The sequence below is a fragment of the Siphateles boraxobius genome, unplaced genomic scaffold (assembly GCF_051911475.1).
Source record: "Siphateles boraxobius isolate OS27281-9 unplaced genomic scaffold, OSU_SipBor_1 16, whole genome shotgun sequence".
Taxonomy (NCBI): domain Eukaryota; kingdom Metazoa; phylum Chordata; class Actinopteri; order Cypriniformes; family Leuciscidae; genus Siphateles; species Siphateles boraxobius.
The window spans coordinates 336,020-353,741 of NW_027508766.1; the positions used below are offsets into that span (position 1 = coordinate 336,020).

The 17,722-nt window shown below is 40.2% G+C and overlaps 1 protein-coding gene across 6 annotated transcripts in view; it reads right to left on the reverse strand.

The window, feature by feature from the left end:
- The window catches only part of dab2ipb (DAB2 interacting protein b), a 222,745-nt gene that overhangs the window by 69,937 nt on the left and 135,086 nt on the right, over positions 1 to 17,722 (reverse strand). Inside the window, exon 1 of one of the 6 annotated variants that reach the window (XM_077231055.1) lies at positions 7,215 to 7,358. The exons of the other annotated variants lie outside the window; for them this stretch is intronic. The gene's annotated coding sequence lies outside the window, so the exon portion shown is untranslated. Of the gene's footprint in view, positions 1 to 7,214; positions 7,359 to 17,722 lie in introns of those variants that run through there. 6 annotated transcript variants of the gene reach the window in all.

Consider the following 17,722-nt stretch of genomic DNA (forward strand, 5'->3'; position numbering starts at 1 on the left):
CAGTGCTCTGTATATCTCGGTCTCTGTAAATATTTCAGACACTGCACCAGATGTAAGTCACACTTCACCCTCTATCCCTCCTTTTCTGTTCTTCTTTTCCACTCAGACTGCTTCATTTTTTACTCCTGGAACAAATCTTCAAAAAAATCAATGAAATAAACCAAAGATGTTTGAAAATAAACATGATAAACTCATGATAGATAAATATAAAGACACATTGCAAATGGCTCTTTTAATTTCTGTGACAGCACATAAGAGTGAGAAAGGAGAAAAAGAGAGAGATGCTCTATAAATACATGATTTTAACTGAGGGACTGATGAGATGAAGAAATGAAGATTATATGCTCTCAGTGATACAGATTTAAACTATATTTGAAACAATAGGTATCAGAATGCTAAGGAATTTATTGATTTTGGTTTCTTGATGGTTTTATTAACACTTTTTTGTATTTCTGAGGAAGAAATATTTTAGGAAATGTTTACCCAACGATGATATCATTTTGACACTGAAAACAATGGTTTAACAAATTAACGTTTTTGTAACAGCAGCATAAATTCAACACAAAATAGGCTTAAACTATATAATACATGACAATTGAACACGATTAAATTCATATTTTCTAAATTTAAAAATTTTCTCCAAGAGGCATCAATGGCTAATATTCCTGCATTGTTCTGTCTGGTACGTAAGCAGACAACAGACAGAACAGACTATGCGATTAAAATCTGAATCCAAATCAGGGAGAGAAACATATAGCAAACCATAGCTAAACAACAAAAACACGCAATGAGGTCACTCAGCAATACCATACACAAAATCAATATGTAGCTTTTTATAAAAGAGAAAACCAGGAGAGAGCTTGTCTTGTTCTCTAAATTTGACATGGATTTATAGCCCATGAGGAAAAAAGATGGCAATACACGGTCATCTTCTCAGTGAGTGTGAGAAAAGAGTTCACACTCTGACCAGTCATGTAAGATCTCTTGCTTTCGGCTGAACACTAGATTCAGAAGACTAACGCATTTGTCAAATTAGAGACTGTCTGTGATGCCCAGCTACTTAACATCTTGATGGTTCTACACAATGAAACAAAATCAATAATAAATCTAAAACAATCCATCCATCAATAATACCATAAAAGCTTGAAAAAGAAAAAAAATTGATTCTGGTTGAACAACTCACCCTCACACTTTAAAAGACACTTGCAAAAATATATGAAATGTATTTTTTTACAATAATAATTACTTTACATATGCATTAAACAAAAATATGTAGCTAGCAGTGATGCCCTGATATTACAAAATCATATTAAAAATAATAATAAGCTGCTTATTACTGTCAGGTTGAGTGCAGGTAGCTGGAGACGAGAATGCAGGTAGTGATGTGACATTTGAAACGAGGCGTCGGAGTTTGTGTCGAGAAAAAATGGGCGTGCCAGATGAAGCCGCGATTCGAGGCTTGTGTTGTTAACGTGGAAATCACGTGACTAATGACAAACGAGGCCTCGGTTTGTGTGGAAACGTCATCGGTTCGGTTTGAGTGTCGAAACTCGCGCCACCTTGTGGGTGTTGTCAGGAGTAGCAGACGCAGTTGTAGTAGTCAGTGTCAGAGTCAGAGAGTTAGAGAATTCTCATTGTCATTGTCGTTATTGTGTCATATGTGTTGTTAGGGCTGTATATTATTACATTATATCAAGCTAGAATACTTATAGTATATTGTTATTATTAATTATAGTAGCTATATTATAATCTTGTTATATTAACTAGATAAGATTATTTGGATTGCTTTGGATTTTCCGATCTGGACTGGACTGCTTATTGTTTTGGATCGCCCTTTTGGATTTGTTTGCTTTTTGCGACTCTTCCTTTTTCCTGGTAATGGAGCCGCAAGAAAGAGGAGATCCTTCCCTGTCAGGCCTCAACACAAGCATCAGTATCTTCATTTATACCAGCTGGCACTGGCATTTTTATGTTCCCCTGCATCCTCTGTTCCTTGTGAAAGGATATTTTCCAAGACTGGAGAGGTTTTGTCCAAGAAGAGGAATCGTCTAAACCCCAACACACTTGAAAATTGTTTTGTTTCTCAATAAAAATCTATTGTAATCCTTCCTTCACCCACCCCAAACTGCAGTGTTGCAGTTTGCTCCTCTATATCCCAGTCCCATAAGCACAACACTGCACTTAAACTAGAAACAGTTCACTGCACAAAACACCCCAAAAACAATCTTAACTTTTTCCACCCCAGACTATTCTGTTGCAGTTTACTTTATTACACTCACTCCACCATAAGCACTGCACTCAACACAGTGTCACTTTTGTTGTTCATACTGTCACTATCCAAACAATTTCTGAATAATTAATTAACTATGTATGTGACAGTTGTCTCTGCACAAGTAAATTCAGACAGAGAAAGATACATATTTTATTTTATACCCAGGCTATGGACAAATGTCTGCTCAGGTCTTTTTATTATTGCAAATGAAAGGTTACAGACTTTAATAGTGAGAAGAAAATAAATAAGTAAATAAAACAACGTGTGTGTGTTTTATAAGTCTGCTCAGGTCATTGGTTCAGAATTAATTAATTTGTCTGCTACTTCTTTGCAAAGTAGCTAGGTGTCACTAGTGAGCAATGCTGAATGAAGCTTCGAGTAATGCACCTTTGGGTGAAGCAATGGGCTGCGAGGTCTCAGTGGTTCAGAAAGCCTCATTTTGCCATCACTAGATGCAGGAACTTCAAAGTAGTTGATTTATTTACAAAATTAATTTCAGGAACATACAGGAACAAAATAACAAACTCCAGGAATTCAGTAACACAACCATACAAGGACGACGACCAACAAACACTTAGGGAAAACACAAGGCTTAAAAGAAATGGGACTAATGGGACAATTAACTGAACACAGGTGAAGAAACTGAACACAAACGAGGAGAGGGAAAAACTAACAGGACTAAACCAAAATCACAAAGACAGGGGGAAACAAGATCACAGAACATAACTAAACACATAGAAAACGTGAAAATTACGGCTGATTACTGATTGGCCAATATAACAAATATATAAAATATCAATATTATACATTAATATTATTTTGTCAAAAAATATATATATAAAAACAAATTATATAATCCATTTAGTCATCACAATATTATAATGTTAAGTGTTTATGAAGATTATCCTGAGGTTATCAATTTTAAATATTGGGGAAATAAGTATGAATTGATAAAATTAAAACACTCTCTAACATTGGCTGATAACCAATATGGCACTGATACATTGTGAATATATCTTAGTAAATATCTTTGTATAAATATGTTCATGTTTTCCATATAATCCTTGATTATATCTTTTGAAAAAGGCTGTATTCTTCCAACAAACCCCAGTTCTGTCATGACATTTCTCTGAGTGTTTGGTATGGTAATGGGTATGACAATGTTGTATGTTTTGGTCTTGGCGGAATAGATCCGCTACGCTGCTGCTTTTATTGCTGCTGCTGCTGCTGCTATAAGATATGCTGCTGTGTACAATATAGCATACATGAATTACCCATAGCAGATCTATACAGGTGGAGCTGGGGAAGGTGGAGGGTTTCTGAAAGCAGGCTGCACTGCTAAGGCAAATGCTACCCACAAATTTGAAGGTTGAGCATGCAAGCTCATTGGCTATAGAGCAGGAACCAATAAGCTGTGCCCTATAGATAAACAATGTGATTACGGACATGTTAAATTACCTATTAGCCTGTGTCATCTTGAGTTTCATGACAGAACTTTGTATTTCTCTACACTGACTCCACAGATAAGTTGGGTGGGCTTTTACTGAGTTATTTTGTTGGGGAAATTAATTAGTTGAAACCTTAGGGCTAGTTTTGTAGATCATAAATACAGAAAGCTAAGCTAATCCAACTATAAAGCCCAGTTGATCCATTGAAAACATATTACGAAAATCAACTAAAAATCCATCTCTAATTGCAAGCATGATGGTGAATTTACATTTGTACTGTTCAGGGATGCAGAAAGTGGAAATGTATAACATTTGCTACAACCCTGAAAAGATTGGCTTTAGGACATTTCCATCCATCAATAAATTCTTCACACCCCCGTACGGTCACGGTGACCTATAGCAAGGATAGAACCACTTACTACAAAATACAGTTCACAAATCAAAGCAACCTTGAACCTGGACATGAAAGAAACGAGAGGAGAAAGAAAAACAAGAAGATGTGCAGGGACATGCTCCCAAAACACACAGGCCATCACAGCTCTTATGCACACTGCTTGATACACACAATTCAGCCTTTCAGAGTGCACATCACAGGCTCTTTTCAAATGCATGGAGTGTGGGTGTATGAAGCTCACATTGAAATGAAAAGTTAAGGTCACAGCACACAAACACATTTAGCAGGGTGGCTGGAAACTGAAATGGGACCATACAAACACACATGTAAACATCTCTACACTCACTATGAAGACATTTCTCTGGTCTGATAGACACATAAGTTATGTGAGGTCACTGCTAACAGTGACAACTAGGGCTGGGTACCGAGTTCGGTACTTTTTAGGTACCGACCGAATTGCCTCGATACTACCGAGTATCGAAACATGTCTTGTTTTTCGGTACCAAGTTTCGGTACCTAAGTGGTTAATCTCGTCAACGTCAGTGAAACAATAAACATGCAGGATGATTGGCTGTGGCGGAAAAACACTAGTTTACGCGGCTCCCCAGAGACGTGCCTCGTCGCACGGAGGGCTGTAGTGTGTGTGTGTGTGTGTGTGTGTGTGTAAGCGTCCCAACCCAGATAGATGGAAAATATGTGGAAATGATCAAAAGTGTACTTATGTACCCGACTCGATTCCATAAGCACACGATGCAATATTTTCGACAAGATACATGCTGTCAAGACCAGCAACACAGGTAAATCTGATAAGGCACTTAGCGCACAGAATACACTTGAGAGTAGAAAGTTTATCCGCCTTCGACTACTACAAGAACTGGAGCGCGTCACATAACCAAAACTCAGCGTATAGGATACTTGCCTCACAGACATGAGAAATAGTTCTATATATGTTCAAAATATATCTACTTTTAAACGAAACAATTAGAAATAAATAGCTTGATTACCTAATCCATATATAGGCGCGCGCACGTTCACTACTGCAGGGATGACGAGTCAGCATCGCAAATTCGCAATAATCATCTTTGCAGCCAACACGTTTAGTTAACACTTGTTCATTTATAAACAATTAAAATATCTCCTTGCTATCGTTTCCCGACACATCCATAATCATTAGGCTACTTTTGCCAGTGCTTTGCGGCAAGCTTCATGTGTGCTGAGCGCGAGCCTCAGTAGCCTATTTAATTCAATTCACATTTATTTGTATAGCATTTTTCACAATACATATCGTTTCAAAGGAGCTTTACAGAAAATGCATTTGTCTAAATTACAATTTAGAGTGATCTGTTATCAGGGGTGACTGTGTGTAATGCATTTCAATTAATTTTCATTCAGTTTCATTGTTAAACAAAGCATTAAGTTAAGGCAAAAACAATGAGCTCATTGAAGTAAAGAATACATTTTGTTAAATGATTAGGAAACATAGAAAACTTTAGCATTGGTGCTTTTTTACAGACTCAAAATATGTGTAAAAAAGTCAACAAACTGAAAAAATAAAAGTTTTTTTTTAGGTAATGTTTTGTATTGTATTGATAAAATTGATATCGAAAAAAGTATCGTTCAGGAACCGGTATCGAAGTCAATGTATCGGTATCGGTATCGAAAATTTTGTTACGATACCCAGCCCTAGTGACAACACAGCTTACAGACTGACAACTGTTACTGACTGGGTCAGGGATGGCATAAGGGTTGTTGATGTTGGTGCACAGTAAGTAATTAATAAACTATAATAGAGTATGTGGTAGGGTATGCTGCAATTTTACGGTATGCTGCAAACTAAAAAAAATATTTCTGGAATAAAATTAGAAAAAAAGGTAAAATAAAATAGCAAATAAATAAATAAACACAACAAATTCATAATAGTGTAAAATAAATGTTATTAATAATAAAATTAATAATAAAAAATAAATGTATTACATTTGTTTTGGACAAAAAAATTATCTTTCTAATTTTGAGGTTTATTCTAATAAAATTAGAAATATATATTTTTTGTCCAAAACAAATGTAATACATTTATTTTTTATTAAACCTTGAAACCTCAATGTCCAAACAAATCTAACTGAACATAAACTTAACATGTTCACAGTTCAATCAGCCATGTCAACTGATGAAAAAACCAAGATACATCAGAAGTAACTGGTTTGATGCAGCTTTCATTACATTGAATACATTAAAAACAGCCTTTAATCATTGGATACTGATATGGCCAAAATCACTGTCGATTAATGCCGTATATGATTAATCATGCAGCCTGAGGCTTTGCTGTCATCACTCTTCCCATTTAGAGAGAGAGAGAGAGAGAGAGCGAGAGAGAGAGAGATAGAGAGAGAGAGAGAGAGAGAGAGAGAGAGAGAGAGAGAGAGAGAGAGAGAGAGAGAGATCAATGTACTTTAGGCTCTTTCGTTGCTTGGAAAATGGACAGCAACTTTGAAAAGGTGAATGTTTCCATGGCAACTAGCCGACAGGTACAATTTTAGCATTGTTAATATTTTTAAAAGCTTTCTTTGTTAATTCATTTAAATAACTTTTAAAACTCGCTGAATGGGGATGGAATGACATGCACACATATGAGTGTTTGTTGTAGGCTACTGTATAGCTACATCTCAATGAAAGTGAAAGTAATGCAAGCGTTCACGTCCCCACGTGAAGAACGCAGCGGCAATACGATATTACAGTTTGATAAGGAAGATATTGGAGGCTGGTTTCAAATATTTTTTCTTTATCGAACATAAGCAGTTTATAAAGACGAACTTTTTGAAAAAGCTAAAATTTAACTCTTTCCTAGTCACCCCTTAAAGTGCACTTTAAAACACATTTTATGCTTAAAAAACAAGGCCACTTTTTATTATAAAACCAGGCGAACAAAGGTGACTACGAAAACAAAAATATGTTAAAATGCGCTATAAACCTCATTTCAAAACCATTCACATATTTAATTTCATAAAACATGATCACAATGGACATCACTATTAAATGTCAACTGAAGCGAGTGTTCAAAACGAGCTTAGATCTGAAAGCATGAAGAATAGATAGATTCACTTACACTGAATGCGAGGAAACAGCACTCGATCAATCTGTTCTATTGCCAAGTAGGCTACTGTTATGTCTGCGCATTTCTCTGATTCCGATCTGAATTCGCGCTTGGCTTCATGGTCTGTTGAGAGGTATTCCGCTTTGGCTTCTGTGCCGCGTGCTGGAGAGGGAACTTCCCATGGGATAACTGATAACACACCTCCTCACTCACATGCCCCATTTAAACAGATAGCGCTCCCTTTCCCATATCAAACTCCATAACATTTGAACTTTCCCGTGTAATGTTTTCATGCCTCTTTCATTGGTCGTAGTTTCTAATTAGACACATTTTCTAGATTAAAGCGGTCATTAACAGCATTCAGTAGTTATATCCCAAATTATATAGTCGATTAATTAGATGCAGTATGATTTATTAGCTATAAATATCCACACAAATTACATGTTGATAATGATCTATACATGCAGTAATCAGCTGGAAAACACTTGTAATGTTTGTAAATTATAGGAAAATGTATATTAAGGTAAAAACAAATGTACTTCTATATGAGTGTAGCCTACATGTTTGGACGGTTACACCCACACTTTCTTTTTTTAAATTGTGACAGATTTGTGATAGAAAGTAAAAGGAAGGGGGCAGGGTCCAGGACATAAAATATTCTCTGATCTATTTTTGTGTGCCTAACAAGAAAGGACATGACATCAAGACTAAAATATGCGGAAAAAGATCGGGGGACCGCAAGCACTGCAAGACAAAACAATGTTAAAGGGAGTCAAAAGGCCATCCAGACGTGCACTATAAGGGGCTCACACACACACAGATCAACTGGCACTAGTTATATATTAGTTTCATAACTATCAGGTGTTTCAGTTTGCACAAACACAATAGCCCAGGGGTATTCAATCTTTTTTAAGCCATGGAACCCTTGGTGGAAAACAGAGCAGGAAAATATTTACATATTTTGTCATGATGCAACACCATTAAAATGAAGTTGAGGCATTTGCACATTTTAATTTTACTCAATACGTTTTAATGTGGGATGGAGAGTACAACATTTATTTTTTGCACGGTTGAAATTAACTTTGTATCTTATTATGTATCTTATTTGTGTATGTATGTATTCTTTGGATTTTTCACAATTATTTTAAGATCAAACAATAATTGGTGGATTCTCTGCAGTACCACCGCAGACCCGCATTGAACACCCCTGCAACAGACCAATGTTTCCATCAGGATTTTGAATGACTAGGTAGTGGAAAACTAACCTCCCGATAATTTAATTTTTAGTCCATTTTGTATAAAGTGAAAGAGGGAGGATTTGATTCAGCTTTCATGCAAACGCTTTACACACAATCTCCTGCCCTCGCATCTAACATTAACACATGGGCGCAATGGGCAATTTCACAGTTATATCATGGCAGAGAAACATAGGCGACGGATGCCAGCCTCTCCATATGCATATAAAAATGAAAAATAAAGATGCATTTGGTGCCAGGATGGAAAACAGAGAGTGAAGGATGCTGGGAAAATTCAACACAATGACAGACTGAGGGAAGACATGCCATTCTCAAGAGAAATGAGCTAAAAGTGCTAAACAGCAAACAAATTAGCCTTGGCCTGAACAAATCCTGTCTGTATAAAGCAACATCACACACATACACACATGCCTTTGTCTTATCACAAGCAAACAGTTGAGCCTTTGGTGTTTACTGGGAATCTGGTTAAAGGCTAACCAAAGGTTGTTATGGACTAGCCACTTCCTTGTTTCAAACACACACACACACACACACACACACACACACACACACACACACACACACACACACACACACACACACACACACACACACACACACACACACACACACACACACACACACACACAATGACTTGCCAAGCTAAAAGAGATTATGGTACATAAATCTATAACACTGGTCTTAATTGTTTTCCTTCATACAATTACACAAACTGGAAAATCCTCTAAGTATCTCATTTACATCTAAAATAACTACAATAAAGAATCACTTATCTGATTATAGCTGTCTCCTTTTTTACATTTGCATGTTAATGTTAAGTTAAAATAATACAACATGACTGTAGTTGGAATAGATATGTTTAAATTAAAGCATGTCACTATTTTCTCTTGTTAATGTGAATCATTCAAGCGTGTGCATATGTGTTCCCTATCAGTCGCTCACGTTCAACGTAACGTCAACGTGACAACGTAATTGGGATCACTTCAGGGAACCCTATCAATTTCGAGCCCCGCTGGTATAAACAGGAAGCTTCACTTCGGAGCCGAGCTTCCTGTTTGACTTCAGATCTACAAGATTCTAACAACGCTGAAGACTCTACAGATTCTCTCCCTCAGTGTTTATGTGACGGCGTGATCAGCGGTGGCCACGCGCATTACAACTCACAACTGCTGTTTTCACAGCACTGCATTGTGTGTGTGTGTGTGTGTGTGTGTGTGTGTGTGTGTTGTAACAGTCACCGCCTGTCTCAGGGTTTCTTTCATTCCAATTGTTGGTGCTATTTTCTTCCTAGCCACTAGGGGGATGAAAGAGGGCACATTGTATGGGATAAAACAGGAAGCAATAGAGTAAGTGCTAAGGTCTGTTTGATGCTGCCTCATGGTTGTTTGCTAACTATTTTCCAATCCTGTTTGAGAAACTGTTTGTTTCCTGCTCAAACGTAAGTTTAATTGTTTGTGCGAAATGTTTGGTTGAACTGATGGGGAATCTATTTAGTAGGGATGGGGAAATGAAGCCTCGTGAAGCAATGAGCCTTTCCCCTAACTGTTCCGGGAAAAGATTCAAAGCTTCGAGAGTGTCGAGAACAGCGCCATCTGGTGCTTATTTAAAATAAAGCAGCCAGAAGCCTTTCTCTGTCAGATGAAGCAACCACAACACACTCCATAGTTTCAATGTTATGTGTACAAATAAAAAGCCTTACACGTTTGTGTTTGATTTGTTCATTATTAAATAAATAATTTTACCCATTAAAGTGTGACAATAAAATATAAAATGAGCATATTATTTATTAAGATCTAATGTAGGCCTACTCTCTCTCTCTCTCCACACACACACACACACACACACACACACACACACACACACACACACACACACACACACACACACACACACACATATAGTGAATAAGGACATTGTGTGATAGGATCATCTGTTCATCTGACACTTGGCAGTGATAGTGCTTATGTAACTGTAGGAATGACAGAAAGGTGATAAAAATTAATTATTCTGTAATGCCAATGTATATAGATGGGTGTAGACATGTTTCTGCATTCTCCAGTATTCAAGTGGATCTTCAGCTTTTTGTATGTTTGTATGTAATACAAACCCTTCACCAAACACCCAAATACCAACACCAAATTACCTAAAAAAACACCAAAAGTGCAACGATCTTACAAAAACAAAATTACACAACAATAACAAAAAAATAATAAGTAGTTTTGGTTATTTAAATGTAATGTATTGATAAACTTTCAAAGTACAGCACTCTAGTCTCCTCACAAACCCATCAACCAGACTGAGCCAACAAGGACCTTCGAGCCTTCTGACACTCAAAGCGAAACGTGCACGTGATTGGACAGAAAGTGAAGCTTCGTTTGTCATCGATCACGTGACCTCTGGGAAACCAATACACACCCCGACACGGGGCTTCAATAGAATTGCTTCGCTTTCGCAAAACGCACATCGAAGCTTCAGTGTCATACGTAACATCACTACTATTTAGTGTAATTGATGTGTTTGATGTTTTTCTTGTAGAGGATTGGTTTGGGATAGCTATTGCTCGTCAACTGTGGATACTGCTAAGTGGTTCTAACCAAACACCATGGTTATACCATGGAAGCACTTTTCTGATTCGTTTGATGAGAAGACTAACGACTTAACAAACAACTAAGCATTGGACAACCTCCTACGTCGTCACTATCGACATTTGCACCTATGTTCAAACTACAGATAAGACTGACATCTTTCATTTTCTGAGCTATTGGACTTTGTGAACCTCAGAGGACTGTGTTGGACATTTCAATACATCAATTTGCATATACTTGTGCATGACTGAAAATAATGAATTGATCTCTGTATACGGGTGTATGTTTTGTGACATTTTGGGTTTGTGGGATAATGAATGAGTAAAGCTTTGACTATATGAAGAAAGAAACACTTCACTTGTTTGTGGAAGAGTTTATTTGAGATCTTTTTCATCTGAGACCAATTGAGCATTGCACACAAAGTTACCCCCTTTTGAATTATAGCTTGACCAGTGCAAAGAAGCTGGGATTGTTATAGTGTGTTGGTTTCGGTGGGCATTCATACTGAGTGTGTAAATCTCGTTACACCGCAGCTATCCCTGGGTGCCTCAGCACGGAAAGAGTTTTTTTATTCTGTTTTTTGTCACAGGTGTGATACTGCGTCCTTTTCAGGATGTCATTCCGCCTTTGCGTTTCTGGATGCGGTCGTTCCCTGGCGCCAGCAGACGGCCACAATAGTTGGCTCTCGTGTTTGGGCATTCAGCACGCTGAGGCAGCTTTTGTGAATAGCTCATGTTCCCATTGCGGGAATATGACTATGGCAGCGTTGAGATAGAGAGTCGCTTACCTTAAGGGTAGAGGTGGGCGATATATCGTTTAGACGATAATATCCAAATTGTTGTCTGGACGATATTCAAAATTGGGATATCGAATATTTCATAATTTGTACAATCCGACCCCCTAAACATGAAAAGAGCTGAAGGAAGTTAAAGAGAAGGCAAATAACGCACACTATAACCTTCTAAACAATTATATGTAGCGATTTTAATACTGTAGGGGTTTGTTTGACTGTATTTTATTTTATTTTTGTACAAAATCATGATCGTTCCCTTATTGTTTGAGAGTAAGCTGGTACTTATTTGCAATATACAACTACGAAGTTCTTACCTGTGTGTTATGACGTTTCTTAGGTTGAAGCAACAATCCAAAATCGTATAGAGTAAAGCCAATGTACGATTAATAAAATAGCTGCTAGAAAAGGCAAAATATGCGTTGTTTGCGGAAAAATGAAGTCTGAAGTTAAAAAGTTTTTCTTAAATGTCTGTAGCGTCCTCAAGTGGCGAGCTTCGTGATTGCATCATTAGAAAAAGATGGAATACATTTTCCCAAGAGATCGGTTCGGTACGCATTACAAACCAAACCATTACGGTGGTTGGACCATTTTTCCTGCCGACCAAAATCCACGCTGGAGCGAACACCACGTTGCGCAACATCAAATGGCAAATGTAATGAAGGCGGAACGAAACTCATTATTTTGTGCTTCCCGGACCGTTTATCAGTTCGGACGAATGTCAGTGCAGCGGGAGTCGGTCTTGATTAAGCGTCACCGTTACTACATAAAAGATCCAGTAAACAAAGCATTTGAATTTGCCACTTAAGTAATAACATCACAGCGAGATCAAGTGAGAAGCGTTACAATTTCTCCGTTATTAACTGATCAAACAGCACTGACGTGGAAACCAGGAGAAACATCGTTCCATGAATGAACTAGTTATAGGTTTTAAGTCCACAGATCATTCACCATGGATTTAATATAGAACCACTAACTTGTAACAATGGAAGTTTGGCAGAAATATTAAAATGCTTTCAAGTACGTCACACATCTTTTTCCAGAACTTCAAAACTCAACTGTTATGTTATTTAAATGTTATTTTTTAATGTGATGACCAAAACATTATTTGTTTCTTCCTTCAAAGATTACCCCCATTTATAAAACTAAAAGTTTTGAAAAAAAAAAAGAGATATTCATTTTTTCCAATATCAAGGGAGGTGCAGTCCGACTTACGGCGCAGGCTTAAAGAGCCTGTGGATAGGCTGCTTCTGCCCTCCATGCCATGGCACTCCTGCAGGTCCACCAGGCACTCATGGACATGAACGAGGGTGGTTCTGACCAGAGCTCCTCCGGGAGCTCAGTGTGGCAACTGACCCCGCCCTCCGGGCAACAAAGGAAACCGCACATTCCGTTGGTCAGGCGATATCCACATTGGTGGTCGAGGAGCGCCACCTTTGGCTCAACCTGGCCGATATGAGGGACACTGATAAATATCGGTTTATACCTGGATGCCAATCTGTCCCAGGTTGGGTTGTTCGGCAACGCGGTGGAGAGCTTTGCCCTGTAGTTCTCAGCCGCACAAACCCAGACGGAGGCGATCCGACACATCCTGCCCCGGTGGATCGGTGCTGCTCCTACCCGTCCGCAAACCCTCCGTCCGCTCGTCGCCCACAATTTCAATAAAAGTGCAATTTCTGAAACTGCTGGGTCCCAAGAGGGCGCGCTGGGTGGTCAACGACGCTATGCCTTGTCACCCTCAAGCCCCTCTTTCATGGCCAACGAGCAGCAGTGGCTGGAAGCATTGACATCTCTGCACAATCACTCTGCCCCTTGACGGAAGCAGGTGCATGTTGCAACACACATTCAGACCCCACTTCGGGCCGCTATGCAGTCCGAGTCGGGTCCCTGCATTCCTCCGTGCTGCCGGACCTCAGGTACGTCTGTGTGGCCGTTGGTCCCGCTTGCACGGTGTCTGGGAGCCTGGCTAGCGCTTCCCAGCCCGTTTCGCTGGCTCATCCGTACAATCAGACTCGGCTATTCAGTTCGACCGGTGCCCCCCAGTCTTAAGGGCAGAGATCGCAGTCCTATTGGCGACGGACACGATCGAGCCGTTCCCTCCAGCCGATATGAAGACCGGCTTCTACAGCCCATACTTCATTGTACCTAAGAAAGGCGGTGGGTTACGGCCAATCTTGGATCTGCGTGTCCTGAACCGGTCCCTTCACAGGCTACCATTTGGGCTGGCCCTGTCGCCCGGTGTCTTCACGAAAGTCGGGGAGGCGGCCATTGCTCCCATGTGCGAGCGAAGTTTTCGCATTCTCAACTACCTCGACGACTGGCTTATTCTGGTCCAGTCGAACACCTAGGGCTTCGGGTCAACTGGGAAAAGAGCAAACTCACCCCCGGGCAGAGGATCTCTTTTCTCAGTATGGAGCTGGACTCGATCAACATGACAGCATGCCTCACCGAGGCCCGCGTCTAGTCAGTGTTGAACTCCGTGAGCATGCTCAGTCTCTGGTCCTTTCAGCACTTCAGAGACCACCCTTTGATCCTTTGCCTTCAGCGGGGTTAAAAAATTCTGTCCTGTAAAACAGTACTCCTGGTTGCATTAGCCTCCATCAACAGGGTAGGGGACCTGCATGCATTTTCGGTGGACGAATCGTGCCTAGAATTACATGCGTGCCCGGATACATGCCCAAGGTTCCCACCACTCCCTTCTGGGACCAGGTGGTGAACCTGCAAGCGCTGCCTTCGGAGGAGGCAAACCCAGCCCTGGCTTTTCTCTGTCCCGTTCGCTCTCTTCGCCTTTACCTGGACAGACCGCAAAGCCTCAGGACCTCAGATCAGCTCTTTGTTTGTTACAGAGGCCAGCAGAAGGGAAAGGCTGTCTCCAAGCAGAGGATGGCCCACTGTGGATGGCTTACGAAGCCCAAGGCGTGCCTTGCCAACCAGGCTTGAGAGCACACTCCACTAGGAGTGTCGCTTCTTCTTGGGCGCTGGCACACGGCACCTCGCTGACAGATATCTGTAGAGCTGCGGGGTGGGCAACTCCTAACACGTTCGCTAGGTTTTATAGCCTACGTGTTGAGCCGGTTTCTTCCTGTGTGCTCGCTTCAACCCGCCGGTAACATCGAAGTTCCCGTTTTAGTGTCGGGTTGCAGCACCACTCCCCTCCACATGGAGCGGATATGTGCGCTTTTTAGCTCCAGTCGAGTTCCCCACTTAGGGGAACCCTGTAGAGTTGCTCTGCACCCCTTCGGCAGTCGGATGTTGCGGAGCGTCCAACGCCAGGCCTAGAACTCATATGCTTGTGTAACTTGTGGCTAGGCTGGGTTTCATATGGGGTGATCCCTTCGGCGAACCCATTTGCGTATTTTTCCATGACCAGCTCCCTGCGGTGAGCCCATGTCTTTCCCTTGGCAGAGTCTGCTCTGGTGTAGCCTCCCCCTTCTCAGACTGGAGACAACCCAGTGACATTCCATATGTGTATTCTCCACGTTAACTCCCTTCGGGCAGGATGTGGCCTCCGCAGCATCCATCTCCCCTGGACTCCCCAGTGTTATCCAAGAGTTCCACTGTGTGGGGTATAACGGAACAGCAGTTTGAACTCCCTCTACGCAGACCTTCCGCCCGAGCTAGTTGGCGGTCTAAGAGTCTTGCGTAAGGCGCTGGAGGTGGCAGCAACCGTCGCGTTTTCCCTAGCGATCCCAATTACGGCGTCACATTGACGTTACGTCGAACGTGAGCAACTGATAGGGAATGTCTCGGTAACTATGTAACCCTCATTCCCTGAAGGAGGTAACGGGAGACGTAACATCCCGTCGCCAACGTTGCTGACCAATGCTGTAATGGCCGTCACGATCTCGGCTCCTCAGCAAAAAACAATGAGTGCGTGCAGCTGCAGGGCTGGGCGCGTGACACGATTCACGCACGCCAACGTTCATTGGCTCGTTCTGTAGACACTCGAAGTTGATAGGGCTCCCTGAAGTGATCCCAATTACATTGTCAGGTCGATGTTACGTCTCCCGTCTCCCGTTCCCTCCTTCAGGGAATGAGGGTTACATAGTAACCGAGACGTTTTCGTGCTGTGTAAAATTTATATTTTTGCACTCTTAAGCAATTTGTTTCTTTTCTCTGAAATATACTTTTTCAATGGATTAAAACAAAGAACATGCACAAACATGCGACCTTGGAAAGGAAACATTCCAGGCAAGCTCTTTCATGCCCATGAAGAAAGAGAGAGAGAGGGAGAGGGATAGAGGGAGAGAGAGAGAGAGGGAGAGGGAGAGAGAGAGAGAGAGAGAGAGAGAGGGAGAGAGGGAGAGAGGGAGAGAGGGAGGGAGAGAGAGAGAGGGGGAGAGAGAGGGGGAGAGAGAGAGGGGGGGAGAGAGGGGGGGGGGGGGGCGGGGGGGAGGGAGAGGGAGGGAGAGGGAGGGAGAAAGTCCTCAGTGACCTTCACCAAGAACAGGAATTATTGGGAGAATAGACATGACATTTTTTCATCCATCCTGCTTTTTTGAATGAAGTCAGAAGAGTGGCTTCTGTAGAGGCCCATATATTGATAGGTCCTTCTAAAAAATTAGCATATTGTGATAAAGTTCATTATTTTCCATAATGTAATGATACAAATTAAACTTTCCTATATTTTAGATTCATTGCACACCAACTGAAATATTTCAGGTCTTTTATTGTTTTAATACTGAGGATTTTGGCATACAGCTCATGAAAACCCAAAATTCCCTTGAGGGTGTCAATGATGGCCTTCTGGACAGCAGTCAGGTCGGCAGTCTTACCCATGATTGCGGTTTTGAGTAATGAAACAGGCTGGGAGTTTTTAAAAGCCTCAGGAATCTTTTGCAGGTGTTTAGAGTTAATTAGTTGATTCAGATGATTAGGTTAATAGCTCGTTTAGAGAACCTTTTCATGATATGCTAATTTTTTGAGATAGGAATTTTGGGTTTTCATGAGCTGTATGCCAAAATCCTCAGTATTAAAACAATAAAAGACCTGAAATATTTCAGTTGGTGTGCAATGAATCTAAAATACATGAAAGTTTAATTTTTATCATTACATTATGGAAAATAATGAACTTTATCACAATATGCTGATTTTTTGAGAAGGACCTGTACATGGTGAAGGCCATCAGCTGATACAATGAGCACAGTGTCTGTTCATTTACTGTGTTTGACACCCGAACGCTGATTAACTGTAGCGTGAAGAAAATACATGGGTGACATTGAGTGATCAGAGATTAGTGAGTGAGATTATCTTTTGCAATGAAGATATGGTCACAATTACTGTTGCTCGGTGAAATCCAGAAATTTCAATAGGAATCCAGGTAATCGAGAATTTTGCGTGAGGATGAAAAGTTTCACCATACAGAATATACAGCGATGACCAAAAGGATGCTGCACTATTTGCGGCACCATTATTGAAAGTGGACAATGTACCTTTTTTTCTACCACGCCTTTACCAGTGTAAATGGGGATATACTATTTGCACCCCAGTCTAAATACTAACATACTAAATAAAATGCAAATTGTGTAACATGTTATAAAATAGTATATAAGATAATTGTAATATTATAATATATTATAATTTAATATTATGTATTATAAAATATTTACTGACTAACATACTATTATAAATGTATAATATTAACAGTGTATAATCTTAACATCTAGATTCCAATATCAAATACTAATGCACATGCTGTATAGTCCAGGCCACTTTCTGACATCCAAATGATATTATTTGTACCTTCTTGTTTCACCAGACTATTAAGGCCCGTTCAAACCAAGGACAATAACTATAACGATAAAAATATAGTTCTAAAAACCATTCTAAATATAAAAGAATAGAAGAGTCCACACCACAACTCCAATGACAATGGCACAGTTAAAAGAT